The sequence below is a fragment of the Monodelphis domestica genome, chromosome 3, assembly GCF_027887165.1.
Source record: "Monodelphis domestica isolate mMonDom1 chromosome 3, mMonDom1.pri, whole genome shotgun sequence".
Classification (NCBI taxonomy): domain Eukaryota; kingdom Metazoa; phylum Chordata; class Mammalia; order Didelphimorphia; family Didelphidae; genus Monodelphis; species Monodelphis domestica.
The window spans coordinates 255292444-255308362 of record NC_077229.1 but is presented as its reverse complement, the minus strand read 5'-3'; the positions used below and the strand labels follow the sequence as shown (position 1 = coordinate 255308362).

The window sequence follows — 15919 nt, the reverse complement described above, 5'->3', positions numbered from 1 at the left end:
GCTGTCTCTTGCAGGTCTAGAATTACTTCCTCCTTAATTTCCCCTCAATTCTCTGAACTATCAGATAGAATCCCTTCCCTTCCCATTCCTTCTTAATGTCAGTGTCTTCTGTATGAGACTAACTCTAATTTATTCTGGATATATCTTGATTGTACAAAGTTGTCTGTCTGTTGCTCCCTCCCCAAACCCCCAATTAATTGTGATCTCTGTGAGGGCAAAGCCTATTTTTGCTTTTCTTTGTACCTCCAGCTGTTAACACAGTGCCTGGCAGACATCAGGTACTTGCTGACATGACTTTTTTGAACATTAATTCAAACCGGGCAAAAGGGATTGAGGAAGGAATCACATAACGAATTACTCACGTTCCTGCTATCCCTCCCTTTGATGAAGGTGCAAATAGGCAAAGGCCAAAAAATCTAGATAAGTGAGACTTTACTGTAATTAAAAGTATTCTCAACTAAGAGAAATTGTGCTATAGTGGAAACTGGATTAGGAAAACCCCTAGGTTCTATACCAGCTTTATAACAAACTTGCTGTGACATTTTAGATAAATTTTAAACTCTTCTAACATAAATCTCACCGGAGGGAGCAAATTGTTACTAGGGTGGAAATGAAGGGACTCTTTTTTTTTTTTAAACCCTATACCTTCCTCCTTGGAATCAATACTGTGTATTGGCTCCAAGGCAGAAGAGTGGTAAGGGCTAGGCAATGGGGGTCAAGTGACTTGCCCAGGGTCACACAGCTAGGAAGTGGCTGAGACCAGATTTGAACCTAGGACCTCCTATCTCTAGGCCTGGTTCTCAATCCACTGAGCTACCCACATGCCCCCTGAAGGGACTCTTTGGAATGAGGAATCCTCCATTGGAACAAATCCCCTACTGGAAAACAATGTAGGGAATTTGTTCCAATGAAGGATTCCTAAATATGGAAATTTTTTAACGTTCACAAGTCTGAGAGATTTCAAGATTTACAATCCTCCCCCTCCCCCCAATGATCATTGGGAGACTAGTCTCCCCATTGATCATTTAACATAATCAATTTGTAACCCTAATGCACTTCTAACTATAAATATACACGATATTCAAATTTCTAAGAGGAATTAGAATAGTGAGGGAGGAAATAGTAAAGAAAAGAAAGCAAAACCAATGTTTTGCTAGGCTCATTGACAGAAAGCCAAATTAGGGGCAGTCACTTTTGGCAAAAATGTGTACATTTACAATAAATGTTCAATCAAAGTTCAGTTCAATCAATCATATTCAAAGTTCATTCTTGATCTTCTTGATGAAGTATAGGTTTTCCAGCATCTTTCTGCAACAGTTCATTCTCTGGATATAAAAGTTTCAAGCTTCTTTTTTTTTTTTGAAGATCTTTTCTCGAACAAAATCAAAATATTTAATTTTTATAAAAGTAAAATCTTAAACAAAAAACAAAATTCTTGGATTTTTATAAAAAATACAATCTCAAACAAAAAAATTCTTAGATTTTAAATTAAAATACAGGAAGGAAGTTACTACTCCATTCTGAGTTTCAGACAGAGGTGAGAAAATATAGAGCACAGTCTGATGTGTACTCTAGACATATGGAAAGAGGCTTAAAAGGGTTTAGAAGAAAGATATGTAAGGTCCCAATGGATCCAAAATGCTTCAGCAGAATTCAGCGCAGAGGAGAAGGGAGCTGTTCAAGAATAAAATTCTGAAGAAACAAAAAGGAAGATAATAAGGAAAAAGACTTGTACAAGAATAGTAATAGCCTCACTGTTTGTGGTGCCAAAAAAATGGAAAATGAGGGGATGCCCTCCAACTGGTGAATGGCTGAACAAATTGTGGTATATGCTGGTGATGGAATACTATTGTGCTCAAAGGAATAATAAACTAGAACTTCCATGTGAACTGAAACGACCTCCAGGAATTGATGCAGAGTGAAACAAGCAGAACCAGGAGAACATTGCACACAGAGACTGATACATTGTGGTAAAAGCAAATGCAATGGACTTCTCTACTACTAGCAATGCAATGATCCAAAACATTTCTGAGGGACTTATGAGAAAGAATACTATCCACATCCAGAGGAAGACCTGTGGGAAATGAAACACAGAAGAAAAACAACTGCTTGATCACATTGGTTGATGGGGTTATGACTGGGAAAGCAGACTCTAATCACCCTAGTGCAAATATTAATAATATGATCAATGACACATGTAAAACCCAGTGGAATTGTGTGTCAGATATAGGAAGGGGAGGGAAAGAACATGAGTCTTATAACCATGGAAAAATATTCTAAATCATCTAATTAAATAAAATTAAGGGATAAACGTTAACTTGACTATTAAACAAATTTAAAAAAAGAAAGGGAACAATTTCAATAAAGAAGAAAAATGTGAGTTATCTCAAGTAGTATATGTGGCTGCACAGAGAACTCACCAAGCAACTTAGATTTTAAAAAGAAATGTACAGAGAATGGAAACAAAGCCAGGCAGGCATAGAAGGTGACTATAAATGTATGGCACAATCCTACAAAAATAGTGTTGTCAAAAATATTCAGAAGTGGATGAGGCCAGTGAGGAAAACTAAGGAAAACAGAACAAAAAGGATGTTTTGTTTTTTTAAGTCATATGGAGAAAAAAAAAGGAAGATCATAAGAAGTAACAAGATCTTTGCTTGTAGATGGGCTAATGAAATCTTTGTTTGGTTTCAATTTCTCGGCAAAGGATAAATAATACCCTTTCCCCTAAAATGACATGACAAAAACAAGTAGCAAGATAGTAGATACCAAAATAGTGAGGTGACAGTAACAGATTATTTAGCTATTTATATTGAATTCAAGTCAATGGACAAGAAAAACTAGGGGTGACTGATGAACCATTGCCAATTTTACTGATATCCTGATAGTTTAAAAATCATGGGCAATGGAAGTATCAAAAGATTGGACACGCCCTGATTTTTAAACAAGGGAAGAGAATGTATTCTACAATTAGGTTTAGATCAATATCTCACACCCTATACCAAGATAAATTCAGAATGGGTAAATGACTTAAATATAAAGAAGGAAACTCTAAGCAATTAGGTGAACATAGAATAGTATATCTGTCAGATCTATGGGAAAGGAAAGAATTTAAGACCAAGCAAAAAAAGAAAATATTACAAAATGTAAAATGAATAACTTTGATTACATTAAATTAAAAAGGTTTTGTACAAACAAAACCAATGCCATCAAAATTAGAAGAGAAGCAACAAATTGGGGGAAAAAATCTTTATAACAAAAAACTCTGACAAAGGTCTAATTTCTCAAATCTATAAGGAGCTAAATCAATTGTACAAAAAAAAATCAAGCCAACCCCCAACTGATAAATAGGAAAGGGACATGAATAGGCGGTTATCAGATAAAGAAATAAAAACTATCAAACAAGTATGGTACAGCATAAGAAGATTAGAGGCTTCCATTCCAGCAAGGCTGGGGAATACCCAGTGCACCCCAATTTGCAAGGTCTCCTGGGAAATCATAGCTTAGAAATTACCAAGCACAGAGTCTACTCCCCAGCATGAGAAAAGCAAACTTTTCCCTCTCCCCAAATACTAGATATCCTGCTAAGAAAATTGATGCAGAAGTTCTGTGAGAAGACTATACAGTATTAGATCATACATTGATATGCCAACATGTGATTTATTATCCCAAGGAAAACACTGCTTAGAGCTACTAAGGCGATCTACATCCACTATTGCCATCTTGTAAATCATTACTAACCATTGTTCCTGCAAAAGGCTTATCTAATCCCTCAGTCTATGTAATTTTCCCTATAAAGCATGTACACCAAATCATTAAACTTTGTCATTGCACAGCAATAGGATGTCTACATGTCTGATCTGTTAGTCTCATGGCTTGACCCTCCTGTAATTGCAAGTCATTTTTCTCATCCCAGTTGGATGAATCAACGAATAATTTGTGGAGCAGAACTTGACAAACAAGCACATGAAAAAGTGTTCTAAATCCCTCCTGATTAGAGAAATGCAAATAAAAAAACTCTGAGGTACCACCTCACACCTAGCAGATTAGCTAACATGACAGCAAAGGAAAGTAATGTGTTGGAGGGGATGTGGCAAAAATGGGACATTAATGCATTGCTGGTGGAGTTGTGAATTGATCCAACCATTCTGGGGAGCAATTTGGAACTATGCCCAAAGGGCTTTAAAAGACTACCTGCCCTTTGTTCCAGGGTTTATACCCCAAGAAGATAATAAGGAAAATACATGTACAAAAATATTTATAACTGTGCTCTTGTGGTAGCAAAAAATTGGAAAATGAGGGGATGTCCATTGATTGGGGAATGGCTGAACAAACTGTGGTATCTGATATTGGTGGAATACGATTGTGCTGAAAGGAATAATGAAGTGAAGCAATTCCATGTGAACTAGAAAGACCTCCAGGAATTAATGCAGAGTGAAAGGAGAACCATTGTAGACAGAGACTGATACACTGTGGCACAATCGAACATAATGGACTTCTCTACAACAGCAATGTAATGATCCAGGGCAATTCTGAGGGACTTGTAAGAAAGAATGCTACCATTCAGAGGAACAAATGTGGGAGTAGAAATACAGAAGAAAAACATGACTGATCACATTGTTCAATTGGGATTTTGACTTTAAATGATCACTCTACTACAAATAGTAATAATATGGAAATAGGTTTTGAATAATGCTATATGTAAAACCCAGTGGATTGCTCGTTTGCTCTGAGAGGGGTGAGAGGAAAGGGGAGGGAAAGAACATGAATCATGTAACCATGGGAAAATCTTCTAAATTAATTAATTAAATAAATACATTTTAGGAAGTCATGGGCAATGATCAAAAGATTGGACAAGCCCAGATTTTCAAAAAAAAAAGGAAGAGAACATATTCTACAAACTATAAACTACTGAATAAAAAAAAAACCTTTTTATGTATAAAATATAGGAACATAAAGAGAAAACAGTTGAACTAAAAAAGACTAGAGGGTTTAGTGAGTCAGTGGCATGATGTGGCAGTCAAAAAATTTAATTATAATGTGACGTTTGGCTGAATTTAAAAGGGCATTTGAAATTTCATCAACAGTGGCTCATTTCTTTGTTTTCAACACTGTCCTGTACTTGGGATCCTCTTTCAAACTGACAAATACTTGGGACATCTAGAGCAGAAAAAGACTGCCAAATTAATTGTTTGACACCTCTCATTTTTCAAATGGGGAAACTGAGGCTCAAAGAAATCAAATTATTTGACCAAATCCACATAGATGGCAATTAATAGAGTCAAAAATAGAACATGAGTCCCTGGCTTCCAGATATAGTGCTCTTTATATGATACTGATGTCCTGGGAGGGGAGGGGAGGCAGGCAGAGAGAGACAAACACATACATACAAAGATAGTCACACAAAAACGGAAAGAATAAAATTAAAAATTGAACTGAATATAATTAAAATGACTAAGTTCTGTCCTAGAAATGATGAAAGACTACTTCCTTCCCTTCTTTGTGGAGGAACAACTATGGGTGTGAAATGTTACATATACTGTCAAACTAATTTGATATGTTGGGTTTTGTTGAATTGCTCTTTCTTATCCTTATTTTTTTAATTATGAAAATCACTTGCAAAGTTGGAAAGGGAAGAGGGATCTATTGGAAATAAAGATGATGTAAAAAGGAAAAAATGTCAAGGCAGAGTCAAGATGATGGAAAAGGTATAGGTATGTTTCTAATAAATACCAAATTACTCTGCAAAAAACTGTGATATAAAGCCTTAGAATGAATTCTGGAGCTGCTTTAAGTCCACCTCCACCAACAAAAAGACATGGTGAAGTAATTTTTTAGCCCAAAACAACTTAGAAAACATGAGGGCTCAAGTATGCCATGATGGAGGATGGGCACAGCTGAAGTAGAAGCAAAGGCATATAGAGCTCTTAGCCACAGATGATAAAAGGGGTCAGACAACTGTTCAGAAAGATATTACAGATATTGCCGCCTCTGGGTTCAAGATTCTTGTCGCACTGCCCAGACACAGATCTAGAAAGCAATCCTGGGGAGCCACTCTCAGGAGGAAAAGAAACACTAGCACAAACCAGAGTTTTTAGCCACAGAAAAGCAGGGGACTCTGGCCACAGTTCCAAGGCAGAGAAGGGGGCTTGTGGTTACCCCCAGACTAGAACATAGGCCATAAGAGCATTAAACACAACTCTCCTTAATATACAAGTGATGGTGAATGTATGGCACATGTACCAAAGATGGCACACAGAGTGCTCTCCGTGGACATGCGAACCCTCCCCACCCCCAGTTTGTTACTAGAAAAGCAGAGGGACTTGGGCAGAGCTGAATCTCCCCCATTGTCTTGATACTTTTTCCATATCACCCGCCCCAATGCCCAGCAGTCAAATGGGAGCACTTTCTCCCTCCCTTGTGTGGAATGAGGGTTTTGTATGGCATTTGGGCAGTGGGGAGGTACCTGCAGGCATGGCACATTGTCTCTAAACAGGTCACTATCACTGCATTCTACCATCTTCGAAAAAATGAAAGCAGATTTATTCCCAGAACTAATTCTAAAGGCAGCTGTACAAAGAGCCTGAAGCTTGGAACAGTACTCCCTTCTCTGCAGTTACAGAACCCAACTTTATCAGCTTTTTAAATAAAAAGAAAAGAAGATTGGGAAAATGAGCACACTACAACAACAAAATAACATATAAAGTTATTTTGGTGACAGGGAAGACCAAAATACAAACTCTGAAGAAGACAACAAAGTGAATATAGCTACATCTAAAGCTTCCCCCCAAAAAACACGAATTGCTCACAAGCTCAAAAAATTTTTAATTGAAAAGCTCAAAATGGGGGAGGGGGGAGAATGAATGATACAGGAAAAACATGAGAAAAAGAATCAGCAGTTTGGTAAAGAAGGCATAAAAAAATACTGAAGATATTAATGCCTTGAAAAACAAAATAAGCCAACTGGTAAAAGAGGCCCAAAAATTCAATGAAGGAAAATTCTTAAAAAAGCAAAACTGGCCAAATGTAAAGACATACAAAAATGTATTGAGAACTTCTTAGGAAAATTGAACCTTCACTATCAGCAATACAATGATCCAGGACAATTTTGAGGGACTAATGACAAAGAATGATATTCACCACCAGAGAAAGAATTATTGGAGTAGGAATGCAGATGAAAGCATAAAAACGTTTTAAGGCTTTAGTTTATAAGATTATTCATTTACAAAAATGAACAATATGGAAAAATACATTTTACATGATTATACATTTATAACTCAGACTGAGTTGCTTGCCAGCTCTGGGAGTGGGGAGGGAAGGAGACAATTTGGTTTATATAACTTCAGAAAACTTATGTGGAAATTTGCTATTCCATGTAATTGGCAATAAATGAATGAAAAAATGGACCTTAAAAATTAGAATTAAATAAGTGGAAGCTAATGATTTTATAAGATAACAGGAAGCAATCAAAGTGAAAAGAAAGGGGGGGAGGAAAAAATGTGAAATATCACACTGGAAAAACAACTGACCTAGAAAATAAATTCAGGAAAATCTAAAAATCATTGCACTACCTGAAAGCCATGATCCAAAAAAAAAAAAAAAAGCTTAGACTATTTTTCAAGAAATCATGGGGGGAAAAAAAACTATTCCAGAACCAGAGAGTAAAATAGAAAATGGGAAGAATCCATCAATCTCCTTCTGAAAAAAAATCCCAAAAGGATAACTCCCAGGAATATTGTAACTAAAGTCTAGGCCTCTCAGATCAAGGAGAAAATATTTCATGCAGTCAAAAAGAAATTCAAATATCATGGAGTCACAGTGAGGATAACATAAGATTTAATTACATTAAAAGATAGAAGGGGCCTGCAATATGATAATCCAGAGAGCAAAGGAGCTAGGACTTCAACCAAGAATCACTCACTCAACAAAACAGCATACACCTTCAAGGGGAAAAATGGTAATTCAATGAAATTGAAGTCTTTCAAAAGTTCATGATAAGATATTATTAAGAGACTTCCAGGTAAGCATGGTGGCAGATTAACGCGGCTCGCTTCCCCTATTCAGACCCAATGATACAGACAACCCCTAAACACCCCCAAAAACGATCCTCATAAGAACAGAGGGACTCTACAGTAGGGCGCAACACTAAAGGTACGTGGGATTCAGGCATTTCCACACTATAAAAGAACAAAAAAGCTCCCACCCAAACTTGAGCTGACCTACCCATCCCAACCATACACCACAGCAGGGAGGGGCACACCAGGAGCGAGCAATGGGCAGCTCCAGGTCTTGAGAGCTGACTAAGACCACCAAGGACTTACCCCTAAGAGCAGTAACACCCGAAACCCCGGCAGGCAGGCAAGGGGAGCTCAGAACTCGGGCACTCAGAACCAGTGCACCATGATCAACAAGTGAGCCAAGGGGCACCTATAGGTCTGGGGAGTTGACTAAGACCACCAAGGACTTACCCAAGAGCAGTAACACCCAAAAAGTCGGCAGGCAGGGGAGGGCAGACCTCAGGCTCCCTCCGGAATACAGCACAGCTGAGAACAATCAAGAATTGGTCCGAGGCAAAAGCCTTGATCATTAGACCCATACACAGAGAGCCAGCCCTCCTCACTCAGATTTCTGACTGGAAAGGGGAGAAAAAAACCATAGAGATGGCAAACAGTGCCCAGGAACAGCATCCCAAAACCAAGAAAACCAAGAAGAAGGGGTTGACTTTGGATACTTTTTACAGAGGAAAAATACAGAATACAGAGGAAATCCAAATAAATGCTCCAAAACCTTCCAAAAGAAATGAAAATTGTCCACAAGATCTTGAAGAATTTAAATTGGAGGTTATCAAAAAGATGGAAGCAAATTAACAGTATCATAGATGAAGAGGGGGGGGCCTTACCTCCAATGAAGAGGAAATTAAGGCAGTCATTAAAAACTATTTTGCCCAATTATATGGCAACAAATATCCCAATCTAGGTGACATGGATGAATACATACAAAAATACAGAAGAAGAAATAGAATTCTTAAATAATCCCATATCAGAAAAAGAAATCCAACAGACCATCAAAGAAATCCCTAAGAAAAAATTCCCAGGGCCTGATGGATTCACAAGTGAATTCTATCAAACATTCAAAGAACAGCTAACTCCAATACTATACAAACTATTTGACATAATAAGCAAAGAGGGAATTCTACCCCATTCCTTTTATGACACAAATATGGTACTGATTCCAAAGCCAGGCAGGTCAAAAACAGAGAAAGAAAACTACAGACCAATCTCCCTAATGAACATAGATGCAAAAATCTTAAACAGGATACTGGCAAAAAGACTCCAGCAAGTGATCAGGAGGGTCATTCACTATGATAAAGTAGGATTTATACCAGGAATGCAAGGATGGTTCAATATTAGGAAAACCATTGGCCATATCAACAAGCAAACCAACAAAAATCACATGATCATCTCAACAGACACAGAAAAAGTCTTTGATAAAATACAACACCCATTCCTATTAAAAACACTAGAAAGCATAGGAATAAAAGGGCCTTTCCTAAAAATAATAAACAGTATATATCTAAAACCATCAGCAAACATCATCTGCAATGGGGATAAACTAGAAGCCTTCCCAATAAGTTTAGGAGTGAAACAAGGATGCCCATTATCACCTCTATTATTTAACATTGTACTAGAAACACTAGCAGTAGCAATTAAGAGAAGAAAAAAAATTGAAGGTATTACAATTGGCAATGAGGAGACCACACTGTCACTTTCTGCGGATGATATGATGGTCTACTTAAAGAATCCTAGAGATTCAACCAAAAAGCAGGTGGAAATAATCAACAACTTTAGCAAAGTTGCAGGATACAAAATAAACCCACATAAGTCATGAGCATTTCTATATATCTCTAACACATCTCAGCAGCAAGAATTAGAAAGAGAAATTCCACTCAAAATCACCTTAGACAATATAAAATACTTAGGAATCTATCTGCCGAGACAAACATAAGAACTATATGAACACAACTATAAAACACTCTCCACACAACTAAAACTAGACTCGAGCAATTGGAAAAACATGAACTGCTCATGGGTGGGATGAGCTAATATAATAAAAATGACCATCCTACCCAAACTTATTTATCTATTTAGTGCCATACCCATTGAACTCCCCAAAACACTTTATTACTGAATTAGAAAAAACCATAACAAAGTTCATTTGGAAGAACAATGGATCAAGGATATCCAGGGAAATAATGAAAAAAAAATACAAAGGAAGGTGGCCTTGCAGTCCCAGATCTCAAACTATATTTTAAAGCAGTGGTCATCAAAACAATTTGGTACTAGCTAAGAGACAGAAAGGAGGATCAGTGGAATAGACGTGGGGTAAGTGACCTAAGCAAGACAGTCTATGACAAACCCAAAGACCCCAGCTTTTGGGACAAAAATCCACTATTTGATAAAAACTGCTGGGAAAATTGGAAGACAGTGTGGGAGAGATTAGGTTTGGAACAACATCTCACACCCTACACCAAGATAAACTCAGAATGGGTGAATGACTTGAACATAAAGAAGGAAACTATAAGTAAATTAGGTGAACACAGAATAGTATACATATCAGACCTTTGGGAAGGGAAAGATTTTAAAACCAAGCAAGACTTAGAAAGAGTCACAAAATGTAAAATAAATAATTTTGACTACATCAAATTAAAAAGTTTTTGTACAAACAAAACCAATGTAATTAAAATCAGAAGGAAAGCAACAAACTGGGAAACAATCTTCATAACAAAAACCTCTGATAAAGGTTTAATTACTCAAATTTATGAGGAGCTAAAGTAATTGTACAAAAAATTAAGTCATTCTCCAATTGATAAATGGGCAAGGGACATGAACTGGCAGTTTTCAGTTAAAGAAATCAAAACTATTAATAAGCACATGAAAAAGTGTTCTAAATCTTTTATAATCAGAGAGATGCAAATCAAAACAATTCTGAGGTATCACTTCACACCTAGCAGATTGGCTAAAATGACAGCAAAGGAAAGTAATGAATGCTGGAGGGAATGTGGCAAAGTCGGGACATTAATTCATTGCTGGTGGAGCTGTGAATTGATCCAACCATTCTGGAGGGCAACTTGGAACTATGCCCAAAGGGCAATAAAAGACTGTCTGCCCTTTAATCCAGCCATAGCTCTGCTGGGTTTATACCCCAAAGAGATAATAAGGAAAAAGACTTGTACAAGAATATTCATAGCTGCACTCTCTGTGGTGGCCAAAAATTGGAAAATGAGGGGATGCCCTTAAATTGGGGAATGGCTAAATAAACTGTGGCATATGTTGGTGATGGAATACTATTGTGCTAAAAGGAATAATAAAGTGGAGGAATTCCATGGAGACTGGAACAACCGCCAGGAAATGATGCAGAGCTAAAAGAGCAGAACCAGGAGAACATTGTACACAGAGACTGATACACTGTGGTACAATCGAATGTAATGGACTTCTCCATTAGAGGCAATGCAGTAATCCTGAACAACTCAGAGGGATCTATGAAGAAGAACACTATCCACCATGCAGAGGAAAAACTGTGGGAGTAGAAACAAAGAAGAAAAACAACTGCTTGATTACATGGGTTGGAGGGATATGATTGAGGAGAGACTCTAAATGAGCACCCTAATGCAAATACCAACAACATGAAAATGGGTTCAAATCAAGGACACATGTGATACCCAGTGGAATCGCACATTGGCAATGGGGGGGATGGGGGGTTAGGAAAAGAAAATGATCCTTTTTTTCCCCAATGAATAATGTTTGAAAATGACCAAATAATATAATGTTTAAAAAAGAAAGAAAAAAGAAGCATATTAAAAACCTCTTTAAAGAGAAAAAAAAAAGTTCATGATAAAAAGACCAGAGCTAAATGAAAATTTTGACTTTTAAATACAAAACTTAAGAGAAGCATAAAAAAGTAAACAGGTAAGAGAAATCAAAAGACATTCAATTCAAAAAGCTTAAACTATGCACATTCCTACTGGGGAGATGACTCTTGTAACTACAAAGAACTTTATCATTATTTGGACAGTTATAAGGAGTATATGTAGAGGGCAAGGGTGTGAGTGGAATATGATAGGACAACATAAAAAATTAAATTAAGGCATGAGAAAGAGGATGCATTGGGAGGGGAAGGGAAAAATAAAATAGAGTAAACTATCTCACATAAAAGAGACATTAAAGCCTTTACAGTGAGAGGGGAAGATGGGGTAGGTGGGGAGGGTAATTAAGCATGTGAACCTTACTCTCAATGGGATTGGCTCAACAAAAGAACACAATATACACAATTATTTGGATACAGAAAGTTGTCTTATCCTATAGAATAGTAGAAGGGGATAAGGGAATGTGGGGTGGGCTAATACAAAAGAGGGCAAATTGGAGGAGGTAGTGGTCAGAAACTAAATGGAGGAATTGGGATGGAAAGTAATATGCAGTGATAATAACAGTGCAAATTTTTATAAAAATAATATGTAATATTATGGTACATGTAACAATATAATAATAATATAGTAATAAAGGCCTCATTTCTCAAATATGTAGAGAAATGAGTCAAATATATAAAAACGCAAGTCAATCTTCAATTAATAAATGGTCAAAGGATATGAACAGGCAGATCTCAGACAAAGTAATTAAAGTTCTCTCTCTATAGTCATGCAAAAACAATGCTCCAAATCTCTATTAATTAGAGAAATGCAAATGAAAATAACTCTGAGGTATCATTCCACAACCTATCAGATTGGCTATTATGCCAGAAAAGGAAAATTACAAAACCTGGAGGGGATGTAGGAAAACTGAGACACTAATGCACTGCTGGGGGAGTTCTGAAATGATTCAATTCTGGACAACAATTTCGACCTCTGCCCAAAGGCTATAAATACAGTACATACCCTTTGACTCAGCAATACTATCATTAGGTTTATATCCCAAAGAGATTTAAAAAAAAAAGGATACCTATATCCAAAAATATTTAAAGCAGCTCTTTTTTGTGAGGGGACACCACTCAAGTGGAGAAGGGCTGAATAAGTTATAATATATAATTGTAATGGAATACTACTGTGCTGCAAGAAATGACAAACAAAAGGAGTTCAGAAAAACTTAGAAAGATTTACATGAACTGAAGCAGACTAAAATACATAGAACCAGGAGAACACTGTATACAGTGACAAGAATTCTGTACTATGAACAACTATTAATAATTTAGCTATTCTCAGAAATACAGTGATCTAAAACTATCCCAAAGGACTCAGGATAAAAAATATCATATGCTTTCAGAGAAAAAGAATTGATAGAGTCTGAACCCAGAGCAAAAACAAACAAACAAAAAAAACTTCTTACATTTTTTTAAATATTTGAGTTTCCTTCCACAAAAGGATTAATATGGAAAAATGTTTTATGTGATTGCATATATAAAATTGATAAGCTGAAGAGTGTCCAAGGAGGACAACCAGGAGGGTAAAGAGTCTTTAGTCTATGGCATATGACAATCAGAGGAGGGAACTGGGTTATGTTTAGCCTGATGAAAAGACGACTGAGAGTCTAAGGATTGAGAGATGCCTTCAAGTACCTGAAGAACTGTCATGAGGAAGAAGAATTATATTTGTTCTATGTAGTTGCAGAGGATATAACTAAGAGCACACGGTAGAAACAGTAATGAGAAAAGGTACACAAAGGAAGGAATAAATTGGTTCTAAATTTTTTGGGGGTATCTTCAGCATCAATCTCTTCATCTGTATTAAAATTATTAAAATGTATTACTTTTATAAAAACCACAGTTTTATTTTAAGTCATATTCATATGACTTGAAATACATATATATGTGTGTGACTGGTATACCTCTGAGTAGAAAAATGTTCACAAAGGCAACTGCCATAATCATTTTTACAATGAATCTGGTTTTTAAAAGTCTGAGTTGAGATAATATAGTACAGTTATTCTACTAATTTAAGAGTCATGTCTTTAAAAGTTAAATTATAACATGTTCTTCAAAAATAATAAAAGCCCAATGTGTCAAGTTAAGTTCAAATCTTAAAATTTTACTATATTAATTCACCAGTAAATCTATCCTACCCAAGAATCAACTTAGAGTTGGTAACACTGAATAATTAATGCTTCAGTAATTTATCTATTGCAATTTGCTTTGAGAACATGAATCAATTTCTAAATTTCTACAAAGATGTATATTACACAGATGATCTTTATAGCAGATGACCATAAGAAAAAAATACTAAATATAAAATAAATTAGCAGTTATATTAGCACTTTAAGATTTGAAAAGTTCTTTATGAGTGTTATTTTATTCTCACCACATCTTAAGAAATTGAAGCTGAAAATTAAAAGACTTGGCCAGGTTCACACAATTAGGAAGTTCTTGGAGGCAAATTTGAACTCAAACCTCATTTCCTGAATCCAAACTCAGCACTCAACCTACTGAACCAACAGTCAATATTCAGTCATTTTAAAACTCAAATGTAGTGTAATGGTGAAAATTCACCTTTAAGATTGTTGTAATATTAATTTATGGTCGCCAAGGAGTTTACTTATGAAATTCCTAAAATGAAACACTCAAATCAGAATGGAGTTTATGGTGGTTTAATCACAATGGGAGTAAGGAAAAAGGACAAGGAGTGAAGGAGAGAGGAGGAAAGGGAAAATGGTTAACTCAACCTTCTGGCCGAGCCAGAGGGAGATTAGGCCCTAAGGCCAAGGTAGAAAGGAGAATCAGTCCTTGACACACATGACCGATCTGAAGGAAAGCTGTCTGCAGGCCTCCTCTCTGCTCCAGTTCCTAGCACGAACTGGTGTTTAGCTCTGTCCACAGGAAGTGAGCAAATTCCAGAGGCTGTTCCCTACCTCACTTTCTGTGCTTCACAAGTGCCAAGGGTGGCTCAAGCTTGGCTTAGGACAGCCCAGGTGGGCAGTTAGTTATTTCTGATTTGTCATTGACTAGCACATGCCCGTGTAGTGTGGGTGTGCACAATTTTGGGTGCTAGACCAAGCTAGATGGAGATTTTAAAATTCACATATGTTATTAAAAAGGAAGGTGGGTAGAAATACAGAGCAAGTGTAGAAAGAAAATGTCTTCCTACAAAATGGTGACTAATTTCTAAAACTATAGTAATTTCAATTCAATATGCTGATGACCTGTGAAGCATAATTTACATTCTAAATATAACTACTGTAGTCTTCTTATATACAATTATCACTTAAATAACCAAATGAAATATCAGTTTAATTCCCCACATTTGTTCTAACAAATTATAACTGAGGTATATAATTCAATGTGATTTATTAGATTATTTATGGAACTTAAAAAAGAATGTTTATTTACATATAAATGGGCATGTCAGAAACATAGAAAATTCACTTCCCCACCCCTCTCCCGAAAAAAGATTCAAGGCCACAACGCAGAGAGGTGGGGAGGAAATATCAGTGGCTCATGGACAAAGAGCCAGGCCTGGAAAGGGAGGTTCTAGGTTCAAATCTGGCCTTAGACACTTCCTAACTGTCTGACACGGGTCAAGACACTTAATCCCTATTGCCTAGGCCTCACCTCTCTATTTGCCTTGAAACCGATATTTAATATCAATTCTAAGCCAGAAGGTAAATGTTTCAAAAATAAAAATAATGCAAGATGCCATCTCAATTTCCCCCTCTATCTGTCCCTCTCACTTTAATTTCTCCTAAGAACGCAATTTTTGCAATAGACAAGCAATTACTTTTCTCTGATTAATAGAGAATATCAACCAATATTAATAATAATAATAATAGAGAATATCAATCAATATTAATAGAGAATATCAATTAATAGAGAAAATCAAGTATTGCTGTACTTTTTCTTCACTTTTTCCTTAAGACAAAGATCTCAAAGGATTTCCTTG

General features: G+C 36.4%; 1 protein-coding gene across 6 annotated transcripts in view; it reads right to left on the bottom strand.

Annotated features, from left to right (window-relative positions):
- PTPN2 (protein tyrosine phosphatase non-receptor type 2) overlaps positions 1-15919 on the bottom strand; it is a 107846-nt gene that overhangs the window by 52223 nt on the left and 39704 nt on the right. The window lies entirely within an intron of this gene.